This window comes from Coregonus clupeaformis, chromosome 29 (assembly GCF_020615455.1).
Source record: "Coregonus clupeaformis isolate EN_2021a chromosome 29, ASM2061545v1, whole genome shotgun sequence".
Lineage (NCBI taxonomy): Eukaryota > Metazoa > Chordata > Actinopteri > Salmoniformes > Salmonidae > Coregonus > Coregonus clupeaformis.
This window is the reverse complement of record NC_059220.1, coordinates 3,682,021-3,699,879: the sequence shown is the minus strand read 5'-3', so window position 1 is coordinate 3,699,879 and position 17,859 is coordinate 3,682,021. Positions and strand designations below refer to the sequence as shown.

The 17,859-nt window shown below is 46.8% G+C and overlaps 1 protein-coding gene across 10 annotated transcripts in view; it reads left to right on the top strand.

Moving 5' to 3' along the window:
• The window catches only part of LOC121544597 (neurexin-3a-like), a 647,039-nt gene that overhangs the window by 449,584 nt on the left and 179,596 nt on the right, over nucleotides 1-17,859 (top strand). The window lies entirely within an intron of this gene.

The following is a 17,859-nucleotide window of genomic DNA, read 5'->3' as shown; positions in this document are numbered from 1 at the left end:
GATTTGGGGACTGTGAAAAGACCCCTGGTGGGGTAAGTGTGTGTGTCAGAGCTCTGTGTAAGTTGACTATGCAAACAATTTGTAATTTTCAACACATTAATGTTTCTTATGATTTGTACCAAATACAATGCTCTTAGTTTTAGAGATGTTCAGGAACAGTTTATTACTTGCCACCAATTCCAAAACAGACTGCAACTCTTTGTTAAGGGTTTCAGTGACTTCATTAGCTGTGGTTGCTGATGGTTACATGGTTGAATCATCAGCATACATTGACATACATGCTTTGTTTAATGCCAGTGGCAGGTCATTGGTAAAAATAGAAAAGAGTAGAGGGCCTAGAGAGCTGCCTGCGGTACACCACACTTTACATGTTTGACATTAGAGAAGCTTCCATTAAAGAAAGCCCTCTGAGTTCTATGAGATAGATAGCACAATATGGAAGAGGTTGAAAAGCCATAACACATACGTTTTCTCAACAACAGGTTGTGGTCAATAATGTGTGCATTCCGGTGTGCATACCTTCACGTGTTGACATGTATACACATATATAGTACTGTATGTGTGCTTGCAATATGGTCTCATTATATAATGTCAAAATAGTCACATTTACCCACTGTAGTTATATGTGACATTGGCTGACATAAAAGTGGTAAAGTGGCCTCTTTCAGTGTAGCCAAGCTGGGGACAGAGTGGTGTAACTGATAGCACCCTCTCTCTCTCTCTCTCCACCATCACCCTTTCTGTCTCTCTCTCTCTCCACCATCACGCCCTCACTCTCTCTCTCTCTTTCTCTCCACCATCACCCTCTCTCTCTCTCTCTCTCTCTCTCTCTCTCTCTCTCTCTCTCTCTCTCCCACCATCACCCTCTCTCTCTCCACCATCACCCTCAGCTCTCTCTCTCCACCATCACCCTCTCTTCCTCTCTAACTCCACCATCACCCTCTCTCTCTCTCCACCATCACACTCTCTCTCTCTCAATTCAATTAAATTCAAAGGGCTTATTGGCACGGGAAACATATGTTTACATTGCCAAAGCAAGTGAAATAGATAATAAACAAAAGTGAAATAAACAATAAAAAATAAACAGTAAACATTACACTCCCCTCTCTCTCTCTCTTTCCACCATCACACTCTATCTCTCTCAACCATCACCCTTTGTCTCTCCCCACCCTCACCCTCTCTCTCTCTCCAAATACCTAATGATGTCATTAGGGCCATGGTGTCTGTGATTCACACAGAGAAGAGGAAAGACTCATCCCTCCATCCACACTCACAAATCTGTTTTTCTGTCGTTCGCAGTCGGCGGGACACTGGTTGACCACACTGGTGTCACATGAGGCCTTAGTTCAGGACAACTGGTCATATCTGGATTGGGTGATTTGTTAGCAGATCTGGGTTAAGATACAATTTTAAATGTTTCATTGAGCTTGTATGGCGCAGTGGAACCAATGGAATAGTCCCAAAAGTGCCAAATCTGCCCATCTGGCACTTCATGCAGGTTCAAATCAGCACACAACTAAGTGTTTGAAATATACAGTATTGTCTCAGTATTATCCCAAATGTCCACTTTTCTAATATTTAGCTCCAATGAACATGTAATAATTTTTAAATGATTTAAACATGTATCTCCATTTGGAGCTAGAGTGAGTGTTTATGCTGATTCCTCATTATGTTGTGAGTGTTGCTACAGTCACTACATTACACCAGTCTGATGGTATTAGTGAGTGTTGCTACAGTCACTACATTACACCAGTCTGATGGTATTAGTGAGTGTTGCTACAGTCACTACATTACACCAGTCTGATGGTATTAGTGAGTGTTGCTACAGTCACTACATTACACCAGTCTAATGGTATTAGTGAGTGTTGCTACAGTCACTACATTACACCAGTCTGATGGTATTAGGGAGTGTTGCTACAGTCACTACATTACACCAGTCTGATGGTATTAGTGAGTGTTGCTACAGTCACTACATTACACCAGTCTGATGGTATTAGTGAGTGTTGCTACAGTCACTACATTACACCAGTCTGATGGTATTAGGGAGTGTTGCTACAGTCACTACATTACACCAGTCTGATGGTATTAGGGAGTGTTGCTACAGTCACTACATTACACCAGTCTGATGGTATTAGGGAGTGTTGCTACAGTCACTACATTACACCAGTCTAATGGTATTAGTGAGTGTTGCTACAGTCACTACATTACACCAGTCTAATGGTATTAGTGAGTGTTTTGCAGCAGGAAAATCTTTGATCCTCATTGTGTCGTAATTATTACAATCATCTTTATTAACTATTACAATCATCATTATTTTCCACGGCTAAAAACACAGCTTTGCTTGGGTTGTGTGTGTAGGGGCCAGGTGTGTGTGTGTGTGTGTGTGTATGGGCCAGGTGTGTATATGTGTGTGTGTGTAGCGGCCAGGTATATGTGTTTGTGTGTAGGGGCCAGGTATATGTGTGTTTGTGTAGGGGCCAGGTATATGTGTGTGTGTGTAGGGGCCAGGTATATGTGTTTGTGTGTAGGGGCCAGGTATATGTGTTTGTGTGTAGGGGCCAGGTATATATGTTTGTGTGTAGGGGCCAGGTATATGTGTGTGTGTGTGTAGGGGCCAGGTATATGTGTTTGTGTGTAGGGGCCAGGTATATGTGTGTGTGTGTGTAGGGGCCAGGTATATGTGTTTGTGTGTAGGGGCCAGGTATATGTGTGTGTGTGTAGGGGCCAGGTATATGTGTTTGTGTGTAGGGGCCAGGTATATATGTTTGTGTGTAGGGGCCAGGTATATGTGTGTGTGTGTGTAGGGGCCAGGTATATGTGTTTGTGTGTAGGGGCCAGGTATATGTGTGTTTGTGTAGGGGCCAGGTATATGTGTGTGTGTGTAGGGGCCAGGTATATGTGTTTGTGTGTAGGGGCCAGGTATATGTGTGTGTGCGGTTGTTTGGGGGGATGGGTGTTTGTGTTTGTGTGTGTGTTTGTGTGTGTGTGCTTGTGTGTAGTTTCTATATCTATGAGAAATTAACCTTAACAACGACAACTCTACCAGCCCATTAATCACATCTGTTTTATCCTCATAACAAAACACACACACACACTCACACACACACACACACACATACACACACTCACACACTTCCTGACATACTGCAGCATGTTGTGTGTGTGGGTGTGTTTGTGTGTTTGCGAGTGTGTGCTTCATCCCTGCCTGTTGTATTCAGCTCAAGCCCCTCTACGCTAACTCAAACCCAGGGAACAAGTGGATGACCGAAACACAACCTCCTTCTTACAATGCCACAAAATACAATCATTGCTAAATACTTTACAGTAGAACAATGGCTAGTGTGAAACCATAGGAGACTGCATTAGCCACTCGCCATGTTCCCAGCTCTTTACTGCAGTGGAATGGAGTGGGCCGTGACTGTCTGTAGAGAGTTCTGGGGGAATGAGTGTGGGCCATGTCATTTTAATTACTACTCCCTCGTAGCATCAGCGTATTGTATTAGAGACAAATAAACAGTTCAATGGAGGAGATGTATTTATAATGGGATTGATGCTGCTGGGGATAAATCCTTTACAGTACAGAAAGAGGAGGCGGGAGAGAGTGAGGAGAAGAGTGTGTGAAAAGTGAAAAGTGTAATGTAATGTCAATAATATTTCCTGTTTTGTTTTGGCTTTCATACCATGTGATGTGTCTTCTCAGTCAGGTGGAGACTGGTCGACTACTATTGGTTTAATGTATTATTATTCTCATTAATATTGTTGTTGTAGTTGCTGTTAATGGTAATCCCATTTCCACTACTACTATTATTATTGCTGTTGGTCCCACCATTTGTGTTATATGTATACTTTGACAATGTAAATAATTTTACTTGCCATGTCAATAAAGTCTATTGAATTGAATTGAACACACACACACACGTATACACACACGTATACACACACACACACACACACACACACACACACACACAGCACTAAAATGGCTTACAGAGACACCTGTGATTACTGTCGAAGGAGCCGCAGGCTTCCTAATCAACTGTCCATCGCTCTGCTCTGTGAGCGGCTAGACCTGATCAAACGCCGCCAGTCTAATTCACCTCTGAAAATGAATGAGCTCTCTCAATCAGAGGCCATAGTTTCAACCCTCTCTGTCCTTCACTCATTTACTCTCTCTCTCTTCCTCCACCCTCGTTCTTTCCTTCCTGTAAAGACACAATTGTATCAAGCCTCACCTCCAGGGACAGCGGAGGACACGGAAGACATGACACATGGCACTGTGTGTCGTGGTCTTGGTGTGGTTTCTCTCAGTCTGTAGTATCCTCTCTGTAGCCAGTGTGGATGGCATACGGGCTGGCAGACACAGCCTGCTTCAGCCTCCTCTCTTGCCTCATGGTGGACGTTACTCATTTAACCAGAAACCATTCTGCTACACACACACACACACACACACACACACACACACACACACACACACACACACACACACACACACACACACACACACACACACACACACACACACACACAAACATTGAGCCGCTGCCACAGAACTTTTTACATCTATAGCTTCTTCTCCCTTTCCCATCCACCACCACTAGGAAGCTGAGGCAATTCACCATGATCAGTGGAGGGGGTGTGGTCTGTAGTAGTGCTGGGGGTGTGGTCTGTAGTAGTGATGGGGGTGTGGTCTGTAGTAGTGATGGGGGTTTGGTCTGTAGTAGTGCTGGGGGTGTGGTCTGTAGTAGTGCTGGGGGTGTGGTCTGTAGTAGTGATGGGGGTGTGGTCTGTAGTAGTGCTGGGGGTGTGGTCTGTAGTAGTGATGGGGGTGTGGTCTGTAGTAGTGTTGGGGGTGTGGTCTGTAGTAGTGCTGGGGGGTGTGTTCTGTAGTGTCAGTGGAGGGGTGTGTGGTCTGTAGTAGTGATGGGGGTGTGGTCTGTTGTAGTGCTGGGGGTGTGGTCTGTAGTAGTGATGGGGGTGTGGTCTGTAGTGTGAGCAGATCTGTCTCCTCCTCCTCATGCTTTTCCACCTCTTTTCTCCACTGCAGTGATAAACACAACTGTCATGGAGGACCCTGAACCCCCGCTACCTCAGCACACACGTCAGCTCAGCCAAATCATTGGCCTGTTGGAATTTCTAAAGAGTGTTCGGGGACAGCTCTGTGTGCATGCATGCGTGTGCATGTGTGTGGGTGTGTGGGTGTGTAGGTGTGTGTGTGTTTGTGTGTGTGTGTGTGTGTGTGTGTGTGTGTGTGTGTGTGGGTGTGTAGGTGTGTGTGCGTGTGCATGACACAGCCTATTAAGTCTACCTGCAGTAAGGCTTCTCGGGATAGACAAGACCAGTGTGTTCTGAGGATGATGAATAACCCAGGGGTGTTTTTAGTTGTCCCACGAGATGCTTTATTGGGCAACACTGAAAATCTACTGGATTCTGGCAACAATGTAAACGTAAATACTCAGTTCCAATACATCTCGTTTACATATGTGTTCATTTCAGTTCTCAGAATATGACACATGGACACCTATCTCTATCTCTGTGTTGGTACATTAGTTCTGCTAGGTCTTCAGGCTCTGTTGGTACATTAGTCCTGCTAGGTCTTCAGGATCTGTTGGTACATTAGTTCTGCTAGGTCTTCAGGCTCTGTTGGTACATTAGTCCTGCTAGGTCTTCAGGATCTCTTGGTACATTAGTTCTGCTAGGTCTTCAGGCTCTGTTGGTACATTAGTCCTGCTAGGTCTTCAGGATCTCTTGGTACATTAGTTCTGCTAGGTCTTCAGGATCTGTTGGTACATTAGTTCTGCCAGGTCTTCAGGCTCTGTTGGTACATTAGTTCTGCTAGGTCTTCAGGATCTGTTGGTACATTAGTCCTGCTAGGTCTTCAGGATCTGTTGGTACATTAGTTCTGCTAGGTCTTCAGGCTCTGTTGGTACATTAGTCCTGCTAGGTCTTCAGGCTCTGTTGGTACATTAGTCCTGCTAGGTCTTCAGGATCTGTTGGTACATTAGTCCTGCTAGGTCTTCAGGATCTGTTGGTACATTAGTCCTGCTAGGTCTTCAGGATCTGTTGGTACATTAGTTCTGCTAGGTCTTCAGGATCTGTTGGTACATTAGTCCTGCTAGGTCTTCAGGATCTGTTGGTACATTAGTCCTGCTAGGTCTTCAGGATCTGTTGGTACATTAGTCCTGCTAGGTCTTCAGGATCTGTTGGTACATTAGTTCTGCCAGGTCTTCAGGCTCTGTTGGTACATTAGTTCTGCTAGGTCTTCAGGATCTGTTGGCTCTGTCGGCTCTGTCAGTGTAGACACTCCAGATGGTATCTCATCTTGATACTGCTCCAGTCAGAAGTGTGTGTGAGCGAAAGACACGGAAGTGTCCCCGGCTGTGTGTACGTGTCTGAGTGTTACAACACTTCATCAAGGAAGAATCAAAGCACAGTGAGTGAAACAGTTTAGCTTCTTATGTTCTTTAGACAGACAGACAGACAGACAGACAGACAGACAGACAGACAGACAGACAGACAGACAGACAGGCAGTCAGGCAGGCAGACAGGCAGACAGGCAGACAGGCAGACAGACAGACAGGCAGACAGGCAGAACGGCAGACAGACAGGCAGACAGGCAGACAGACAGACAGACAGACAGACAGACAGACAGACTGGCAGAACGGCAGAAAGACAGGCAGGCAGACAGACAGACAGACTGGCAGAACGGCAGAAAGACAGGCAGGCAGACAGACAGACAGACTGGCAGAACGGCAGAAAGACAGGCAGACAGACAGACAGACAGACAGACAGACAGACAGACAGACAGACAGACAGACAGACAGACAGACAGGCATGCAGACAGGCAGGCAGACAGACAGACTGGCAGAACGGCAGAAAGACAGGCAGGCAGACAGACAGACAGACAGACAGACAGACTGGCAGAATGGCAGAAAGACAGGCAGGCAGACAGACAGACAGACTGGCAGAACGGCAGAAAGACAGGCAGGCAGACAGACAGACAGACTGGCAGAACGGCAGAAAGACAGGCAGTTAGACAGACAGACAGACTGGCAGAACGGCAGAAAGACAGCCAGGCAGACAGACAGGCAGACTGGCAGAACGGCAGAAAGACAGGCAGGCAGACAGACAGACAGACTGGCAGAACGGCAGAAAGACAGGCAGGCAGACAGACAGGCAGACTGGCAGAACGGCAGAAAGACAGGCAGGCAGACAGACAGACAGACTGGCAGAATGGCAGAAAGACAGGCAGGCAGACAGACAGACAGACAGACTGGCAGAACAGCAGAAAGACAGGCAGGCAGACAGACAAGCAGACTGGCAGAACGACAGAAAGACAGGCAGGCAGACAGACAGACAGACAAGCAGACTGGCAGAAGCGGCAGAAAGACAGGCAGGCAGACAGACAGACAGACTGGCAGAACGGCAGAAAGACAGGCAGGCAGACAGACAGGCAGACTGGCAGAACGGCAGAAAGACAGGCAGGCAGACAGACAGACAGACTGGCAGAATGGCAGAAAGACAGGCAGGCAGACAGACAGACAGACAGACTGGCAGAACGGCAGAAAGACAGGCAGGCAGACAGACAAGCAGACTGGCAGAACGGCAGAAAGACAGGCAGGCAGACAGACAGACAGACAAGCAGACTGGCAGAACGGCAGAAAGACAGGCAGGCAGACAGACAGACAGACTGGCAGAACGGCAGAAAGAAAGGCAGGCAGACAGACAGACAGAGGTTACGTAAATTCAGTGGTAGAGCAACATAGAGTCCTGATAGAGTGCTTATAGAGTGCTGATAGAGTCCTGATATAGTCCTTATAGAGTCCTGATAGAGTGCTGATATAGTCCTGATAGAGTGTGGATAGAGTGCTGATAGAGTCCTGATAGAGTGCTTATAGAGTGCTGATAGTGTTCTGATAGTGTTCTGATAGAGTGCTTATAGAGTCCTGATAGTGCTGATAGAGTGCTGATAGAGTCCTGATAGAGTGCTGATAGAGTGCTGATAGAGTGCTGATAGAGGAATACTGATAGAGAGCTGATAGAGTCCTGATAGTCCTGATAGAGTCCTGATAGACTCTACGCCCCCATTCTCATCGACGGGGCTGTAGTGGAACAGGTTGAGAGCTTCAAGTTCCTTGGTGTCCACATCACCAACGAACTATCATGGTCCAAACACACCAAGACAGTCGTGAAGAGGGCACGACAAAGCCTATTCCCCTCAGGAGACTAAAAAGATTTGGCATGGGTCCTCAGATCCTCAAAAAATTCTACAGCTGCACCATCGAGAGCATCCTGACTGGTTGCATCACCGCCTGGTATGGCAACTGCTTGGCCTCTGACCGCAAGGCACTACAGAGGGTAGTGCGTACGGCCCAGTACATCACTGGGGCAAAGCTCCCTGCCATCCAGGACCTCTATACCAGGCGGTGTCAGAGGAAGGCCCTCAAAATTGTCAAAGACTCCAGCCACCCTAGTCATAGACTGTTCTCTCTGCTACCGCACGGCAAGCGGTACCGGAGTGCCAAGTCTAGGTCCAAAAGACTTCTCAACAGCTTCTACCCCCAAGCCATAAGTTTTCTCAACAACAGGTTGTGGTCAATAATGTGTGCATTCCGGTGTTTATACCTTCACGTGTTGACATGTATACACATATATAGTACTGTATGTGTGCTTGCAATATGGTCTCATTATATAATGTCAAAATAGTCACATTTACCCACTGTAGTTATATGTGACATTGGCTGACATAAAAGTGGTAAAGTGGCCTCTTTCAGTGTAGCCAAGCTGGGGACAGAGTGGTGTAACTGATAGCACCCTCTCTCTCTCTCTCTCCACCATCACCCTTTCTGTCTCTCTCTCTCTCCACCATCACGCCCTCACTCTCTCTCTCTCTTTCTCTCCACCATCACCCTCTCTCTCTCTCTCTCTCTCTCTCTCTCTCTCTCTCTCTCTCTCTCTCTCCCACCATCACCCTCTCTCTCTCTCACCATCACCCTCAGCTCTCTCTCTCCACCATCACCCTCTCTTCCTCTCTAACTCCACCATCACCCTCTCTCTCTCTCCACCATCACACTCTCTCTCTCTCAATTCAATTAAATTCAAAGGGCTTATTGGCACGGGAAACATATGTTTACATTGCCAAAGCAAGTGAAATAGATAATAAACAAAAGTGAAATAAACAATAAAAAATAAACAGTAAACATTACACTCCCCTCTCTCTCTCTCTTTCCACCATCACACTCTATCTCTCTCAACCATCACCCCTTTGTCTCTCCCCCACCCTCACCCTCTCTCTCTCTCCAAATACCTAATGATGTCATTAGGGCCATGGTGTCTGTGATTCACACAGAGAAGAGGAAAGACTCATCCCTCCATCCACACTCACAAATCTGTTTTTCTGTCGTTCGCAGTCGGCGGGACAGTGGTTGACCACACTGGTGTCACATGAGGCCTTAGTTCAGGACAACTGGTCATATCTGGATTGGGTGATTTGTTAGCAGATCTGGGTTAAGATACAATTTTAAATGTTTCATTGAGCTTGTATGGCGCAGTGGAACCAATGGAATAGTCCCAAAAGTGCCAAATCTGCCCATCTGGCACTTCATGCAGGTTCAAATCAGCACACAACTAAGTGTTTGAAATATACAGTATTGTCTCAGTATTATCCCAAATGTCCACTTTTCTAATATTTAGCTCCAATGAACATGTAATAATTTTTAAATGATTTAAACATGTATCTCCATTTGGAGCTAGAGTGAGTGTTTATGCTGATTCCTCATTATGTTGTGAGTGTTGCTACAGTCACTACATTACACCAGTCTGATGGTATTAGTGAGTGTTGCTACAGTCACTACATTACACCAGTCTGATGGTATTAGTGAGTGTTGCTACAGTCACTACATTACACCAGTCTGATGGTATTAGTGAGTGTTGCTACAGTCACTACATTACACCAGTCTAATGGTATTAGTGAGTGTTGCTACAGTCACTACATTACACCAGTCTGATGGTATTAGGGAGTGTTGCTACAGTCACTACATTACACCAGTCTGATGGTATTAGTGAGTGTTGCTACAGTCACTACATTACACCAGTCTGATGGTATTAGGGAGTGTTGCTACAGTCACTACATTACACCAGTCTGATGGTATTAGGGAGTGTTGCTACAGTCACTACATTACACCAGTCTAATGGTATTAGTGAGTGTTGCTACAGTCACTACATTACACCAGTCTAATGGTATTAGTGAGTGTTTTGCAGCAGGAAAATCTTTGATCCTCATTGTGTCGTAATTATTACAATCATCTTTATTAACTATTACAATCATCATTATTTTCCACGGCTAAAAACACAGCTTTGCTTGGGTTGTGTGTGTAGGGGCCAGGTGTGTGTGTGTGTGTATGGGCCAGGTGTGTATATGTGTGTGTGTGTAGCGGCCAGGTATATGTGTTTGTGTGTAGGGGCCAGGTATATGTGTGTTTGTGTAGGGGCCAGGTATATGTGTGTGTGTGTAGGGGCCAGGTATATGTGTTTGTGTGTAGGGGCCAGGTATATGTGTTTGTGTGTAGGGGCCAGGTATATATGTTTGTGTGTAGGGGCCAGGTATATGTGTGTGTGTGTGTAGGGGCCAGGTATATGTGTTTGTGTGTAGGGGCCAGGTATATGTGTGTGTGTGTGTAGGGGCCAGGTATATGTGTTTGTGTGTAGGGGCCAGGTATATGTGTGTGTGTGTAGGGGCCAGGTATATGTGTTTGTGTGTAGGGGCCAGGTATATATGTTTGTGTGTAGGGGCCAGGTATATGTGTGTGTGTGTGTAGGGGCCAGGTATATGTGTTTGTGTGTAGGGGCCAGGTATATGTGTGTGTGCGGTTGTTTGGGGGGATGGGTGTTTGTGTTTGTGTGTGTGCTTGTGTGTAGTTTCTATATCTATGAGAAATTAACCTTAACAACGACAACTCTACCAGCCCATTAATCAAATCTGTTTTATCCTCATAACAAAACACACACACACACTCACACACACACACACACACATACACACACTCACACACTTCCTGACATACTGCAGCATGTTGTGTGTGTGGGTGTGTTTGTGTGTTTGCGAGTGTGTGCTTCATCCCTGCCTGTTGTATTCAGCTCAAGCCCCTCTACGCTAACTCAAACCCAGGGAACAAGTGGATGACCGAAACACAACCTCCTTCTTACAATGCCACAAAATACAATCATTACTAAATACTTTACAGTAGAACAATGGCTAGTGTGAAACCATAGGAGACTGCATTAGCCACTCGCCATGTTCCCAGCTCTTTACTGCAGTGGAATGGAGTGGGCCGTGACTGTCTGTAGAGAGTTCTGGGGGAATGAGTGTGGGCCATGTCATTTTAATTACTACTCCCTCGTAGCATCAGCGTATTGTATTAGAGACAAATAAACAGTTCAATGGAGGAGATGTATTTATAATGGGATTGATGCTGCTGGGGATAAATCCTTTACAGTACAGAAAGAGGAGGCGGGAGAGAGTGAGGAGAAGAGTGTGTGAAAAGTGAAAAGTGTAATGTAATGTCAATAATATTTCCTGTTTTGTTTTGGCTTTCATACCATGTGATGTGTCTTCTCAGTCAGGTGGAGACTGGTCGACTACTATTGGTTTAATGTATTATTATTCTCATTAATATTGTTGTTGTAGTTGCTGTTAATGGTAATCCCATTTCCACTACTACTATTATTATTGCTGTTGGTCCCACCATTTGTGTTATATGTATACTTTGACAATGTAAATAATTTTACTTGCCATGTCAATAAAGTCTATTGAATTGAATTGAACACACACACACGTATACACACACGTATACACACACACACACACACACACACACACACACACACACAGCACTAAAATGGCTTACAGAGACACCTGTGATTACTGTCGAAGGAGCCGCAGGGCTTCCTAATCAACTGTCCATCGCTCTGCTCTGTGAGCGGCTAGACCTGATCAAACGCCGCCAGTCTAATTCACCTCTGAAAATGAATGAGCTCTCTCAATCAGAGGCCATAGTTTCAACCCTCTCTGTCCTTCACTCATTTACTCTCTCTCTCTTCCTCCACCCTCGTTCTTTCCTTCCTGTAAAGACACAATTGTATCAAGCCTCACCTCCAGGGACAGCGGAGGACACGGAAGACATGACACATGGCACTGTGTGTCGTGGTCTTGGTGTGGTTTCTCTCAGTCTGTAGTATCCTCTCTGTAGCCAGTGTGGATGGCATACGGGCTGGCAGACACAGCCTGCTTCAGCCTCCTCTCTTGCCTCATGGTGGACGTTACTCATTTAACCAGAAACCATTCTGCTACACACACACACACACACACACACACACACACACACACACACACACACACACACACACACACACACACACACACACACACACACACACACACACACACACACAAAACATTGAGCCGCTGCCACAGAACTTTTTACATCTATAGCTTCTTCTCCCTTTCCCATCCACCACCACTAGGAAGCTGAGGCAATTCACCATGATCAGTGGAGGGGGTGTGGTCTGTAGTAGTGCTGGGGGTGTGGTCTGTAGTAGTGATGGGGGTGTGGTCTGTAGTAGTGATGGGGGTTTGGTCTGTAGTAGTGCTGGGGGTGTGGTCTGTAGTAGTGCTGGGGGTGTGGTCTGTAGTAGTGATGGGGGTGTGGTCTGTAGTAGTGCTGGGGGTGTGGTCTGTAGTAGTGATGGGGGTGTGGTCTGTAGTAGTGTTGGGGGTGTGGTCTGTAGTAGTGCTGGGGGTGTGTTCTGTAGTTTTAGTGGAGGGGTGTGTGGTCTGTAGTAGTGATGGGGGTGTGGTCTGTTGTAGTGCTGGGGGTGTGGTCTGTAGTAGTGATGGGGGTGTGGTCTGTAGTGTGAGCAGATCTGTCTCCTCCTCCTCATGCTTTTCCACCTCTTTTCTCCACTGCAGTGATAAACACAACTGTCATGGAGGACCCTGAACCCCCGCTACCTCAGCACACACGTCAGCTCAGCCAAATCATTGGCCTGTTGGAATTTCTAAAGAGTGTTCGGGGACAGCTCTGTGTGCATGCATGCGTGTGCATGTGTGTGGGTGTGTGGGTGTGTAGGTGTGTGTGTGTTTGTGTGTGTGTGTGTGTGTGTGTGTGTGTGTGTGTGTGTGTGGGTGTGTAGGTGTGTGTGCGTGTGCATGACACAGCCTATTAAGTCTACCTGCAGTAAGGCTTCTCGGGATAGACAAGACCAGTGTGTTCTGAGGATGATGAATAACCCAGGGATGTTTTTAGTTGTCCCACGAGATGCTTTATTGGGCAACACTGAAAATCTACTGGATTCTGGCAACAATGTAAACGTAAATACTCAGTTCCAATACATCTCGTTTACATATGTGTTCATTTCAGTTCTCAGAATATGACACATGGACACCTATCTCTATCTCTGTGTTGGTACATTAGTTCTGCTAGGTCTTCAGGCTCTGTTGGTACATTAGTCCTGCTAGGTCTTCAGGATCTGTTGGTACATTAGTTCTGCTAGGTCTTCAGGCTCTGTTGGTACATTAGTCCTGCTAGGTCTTCAGGATCTCTTGGTACATTAGTTCTGCTAGGTCTTCAGGCTCTGTTGGTACATTAGTCCTGCTAGGTCTTCAGGATCTCTTGGTACATTAGTTCTGCTAGGTCTTCAGGATCTGTTGGTACATTAGTTCTGCCAGGTCTTCAGGCTCTGTTGGTACATTAGTTCTGCTAGGTCTTCAGGATCTGTTGGTACATTAGTCCTGCTAGGTCTTCAGGATCTGTTGGTACATTAGTTCTGCTAGGTCTTCAGGCTCTGTTGGTACATTAGTCCTGCTAGGTCTTCAGGCTCTGTTGGTACATTAGTCCTGCTAGGTCTTCAGGATCTGTTGGTACATTAGTCCTGCTAGGTCTTCAGGATCTGTTGGTACATTAGTCCTGCTAGGTCTTCAGGATCTGTTGGTACATTAGTTCTGCTAGGTCTTCAGGATCTGTTGGTACATTAGTCCTGCTAGGTCTTCAGGATCTGTTGGTACATTAGTCCTGCTAGGTCTTCAGGATCTGTTGGTACATTAGTCCTGCTAGGTCTTCAGGATCTGTTGGTACATTAGTTCTGCCAGGTCTTCAGGCTCTGTTGGTACATTAGTTCTGCTAGGTCTTCAGGATCTGTTGGCTCTGTCGGCTCTGTCAGTGTAGACACTCCAGATGGTATCTCATCTTGATACTGCTCCAGTCAGAAGTGTGTGTGAGCGAAAGACACGGAAGTGTCCCCGGCTGTGTGTACGTGTCTGAGTGTTACAACACTTCATCAAGGAAGAATCAAAGCACAGTGAGTGAAACAGTTTAGCTTCTTATGTTCTTTAGACAGACAGACAGACAGACAGACAGACAGACAGACAGACAGACAGACAGACAGGCAGGCAGGCAGGCAGACAGGCAGACAGGCAGACAGGCAGACAGACAGATAGGCAGACAGGCAGAACGGCAGACAGACAGGCAGACAGGCAGGCAGACAGACAGACAGACAGACAGACAGACAGACAGACAGACAGACAGACAGACTGGCAGAACGGCAGAAAGACAGGCAGGCAGACAGACAGACAGACTGGCAGAACGGCAGAAAGACAGGCAGGCAGACAGACAGACAGACTGGCAGAACGGCAGAAAGACAGGCAGACAGACAGACAGACAGACAGACAGACAGACAGACAGACAGACAGACAGACAGACAGACAGACAGACAGACAGACAGACAGACAGGCATGCAGACAGGCAGGCAGACAGACAGACTGGCAGAACGGCAGAAAGACAGGCAGACAGACAGACAGACAGACAGACAGACAGACTGGCAGAATGGCAGAAAGACAGGCAGGCAGACAGACAGACAGACTGGCAGAACGGCAGAAAGACAGGCAGGCAGACAGACAGACAGACTGGCAGAACGGCAGAAAGACAGGCAGTTAGACAGACAGACAGACTGGCAGAACGGCAGAAAGACAGCCAGGCAGACAGACAGGCAGACTGGCAGAACGGCAGAAAGACAGGCAGGCAGACAGACAGACAGACTGGCAGAACGGCAGAAAGACAGGCAGGCAGACAGACAGGCAGACTGGCAGAACGGCAGAAAGACAGGCAGGCAGACAGACAGACAGACTGGCAGAATGGCAGAAAGACAGGCAGGCAGACAGACAGACAGACAGACTGGCAGAACAGCAGAAAGACAGGCAGGCAGACAGACAAGCAGACTGGCAGAACGACAGAAAGACAGGCAGGCAGACAGACAGACAGACAAGCAGACTGGCAGAACGGCAGAAAGACAGGCAGGCAGACAGACAGACAGACTGGCAGAACGGCAGAAAGACAGGCAGGCAGACAGACAGGCAGACTGGCAGAACGGCAGAAAGACAGGCAGGCAGACAGACAGACAGACTGGCAGAATGGCAGAAAGACAGGCAGGCAGACAGACAGACAGACAGACTGGCAGAACGGCAGAAAGACAGGCAGGCAGACAGACAAGCAGACTGGCAGAACGGCAGAAAGACAGGCAGGCAGACAGACAGACAGACAAGCAGACTGGCAGAACGGCAGAAAGACAGGCAGGCAGACAGACAGACAGACTGGCAGAACGGCAGAAAGAAAGGCAGGCAGACAGACAGACAGAGGTTACGTAAATTCAGTGGTAGAGCAACATAGAGTCCTGATAGAGTGCTTATAGAGTGCTGATAGAGTCCTGATATAGTCCTTATAGAGTCCTGATAGAGTGCTGATATAGTCCTGATAGAGTGTGGATAGAGTGCTGATAGAGTCCTGATAGAGTGCTTATAGAGTGCTGATAGTGTTCTGATAGTGTTCTGATAGAGTGCTTATAGAGTCCTGATAGTGCTGATAGAGTGCTGATAGAGTCCTGATAGAGTGCTGATAGAGTGCTGATAGAGTGCTGATAGAGGAATACTGATAGAGAGCTGATAGAGTCCTGATAGTCCTGATAGAGTCCTGATAGACTCTACGCCCCCATTCTCATCGACGGGGCTGTAGTGGAACAGGTTGAGAGCTTCAAGTTCCTTGGTGTCCACATCACCAACGAACTATCATGGTCCAAACACACCAAGACAGACGTGAAGAGGGCACGACAAAGCCTATTCCCCCTCAGGAGACTAAAAAGATTTGGCATGGGTCCTCAGATCCTCAAAAAATTCTACAGCTGCACCATCGAGAGCATCCTGACTGGTTGCATCACCGCCTGGTATGGCAACTGCTTGGCCTCTGACCGCAAGGCACTACAGAGGGTAGTGCGTACGGCCCAGTACATTACTGGGGCAAAGTTCCCTGCCATCCAGGACCTCTATACCAGGCGGTGTCAGAGGAAGGCCCTCAAAATTGTCAAAGACTCCAGCCACCCTAGTCATAGACTGTTCTCTCTGCTACCGCACGGCAAGCGGTACCGGAGTGCCAAGTCTAGGTCCAAAAGACTTCTCAACAGCTTCTACCCCCAAGCCATAAGACTCCTGAACAGCTAATCATGGCTACCCGGACTATTTGCACTGCCCCCCACCCCATCCTTTTTACGCTGCTGCTACTCTGTTAAGTATTTATGCATAGTCACTTTAACTCTACCCACATGTACATATTACCTCAACTACCTCAACTAGTCGGTGCCCCGCACATTGACTCTGCAACGGTACCCCCCTGTATATATAGCCTCCCTACTGTCACTTTATTTTACTGTATATATAGCCTCCCTACTGTCACTTTATTTTACTTCTGCTCTTTTTTTCTCAACACTTTTTTTGTTGTTTTATTCATACTTTTTTTGTTTAAAATAAATGCACTGTCGGTTAAGGGCTGTAAGTAAGCATTTCACTGTAATGTCTGCACCTGTTGTATTCGGCGCATGTGACCAATAAAATTTGATTTGATTTGATTTGATTTGATTTGATAGAGTGCTGATAGAGGAATCCTGATAGAATCCTGATAGAGTGCTGATAGAGTGCTGATAGAGTCCTTATAGAGTCCTGATATAGTCCTGATAGTGGAATCCTGATAAGAGTCCTGATAGAGTGCTGATATAGTGCTGATAGAGTCCTGATAGAGTCCTGATAGAGTCCTGGTAGAGTCCTGATAGAGTCCTTATAGAGTCCTGATAGAGTCCTGATAGAGTGCTTATAGAGGAATCCTGATAGAGTGCTGATAGAGTGCTGATAGAGTCCTGATAGAGTCCTGATAGAGTGCTGATAGAGTGCTGATAGAGTCCTGGTAGAGTCCTGATAGAGTCCTGATAGAGTGCTGATAGAGTGCTGATAGAGTCCTGATAGAGTGCTGATAGAGTGCTGATAGAGTCCTGATAGAGTCCTGGTAGAGTCCTGATAGAGTGCTGATAGAGTGCTGATAGAGTGCTGATAGAGTCCTGATAGAGTGCTGATAGAGTCCTGGTAGAGTCCTGATAGAGTCCTGATAGAGTCCTGGTAGAGTCCTGATAGAGTATGTTCATTAATCCAGATGCAGTGGTGTGTTTCCCAGCTGTGTCACCGTGGAGCAGTGTTGATGAGCAGCGTTGATGAGCTGTATTGATGAGCAGCAATGAACCAGATGGTGTGATCAAACCCACCACTCTACCTCTATGACTGAGGGGGCACCGGCACCACTACTGATGTGTTTGTTTGCGTGTGTGAGAGAGAGTGTGGGGATGTGTGTGTGTGTGCGTGTACGTGTGTGTGTGTGTGTGTGTGTGTGTGTGTGTGTGTGTGTGTCCGTGTCTGTGCGTGTACTAAATTAATCTAGTGTGTTTGTCTCTCAATATGTGTTCACCTAGCTACATCTCCAATCCCTGAGGTGTGAC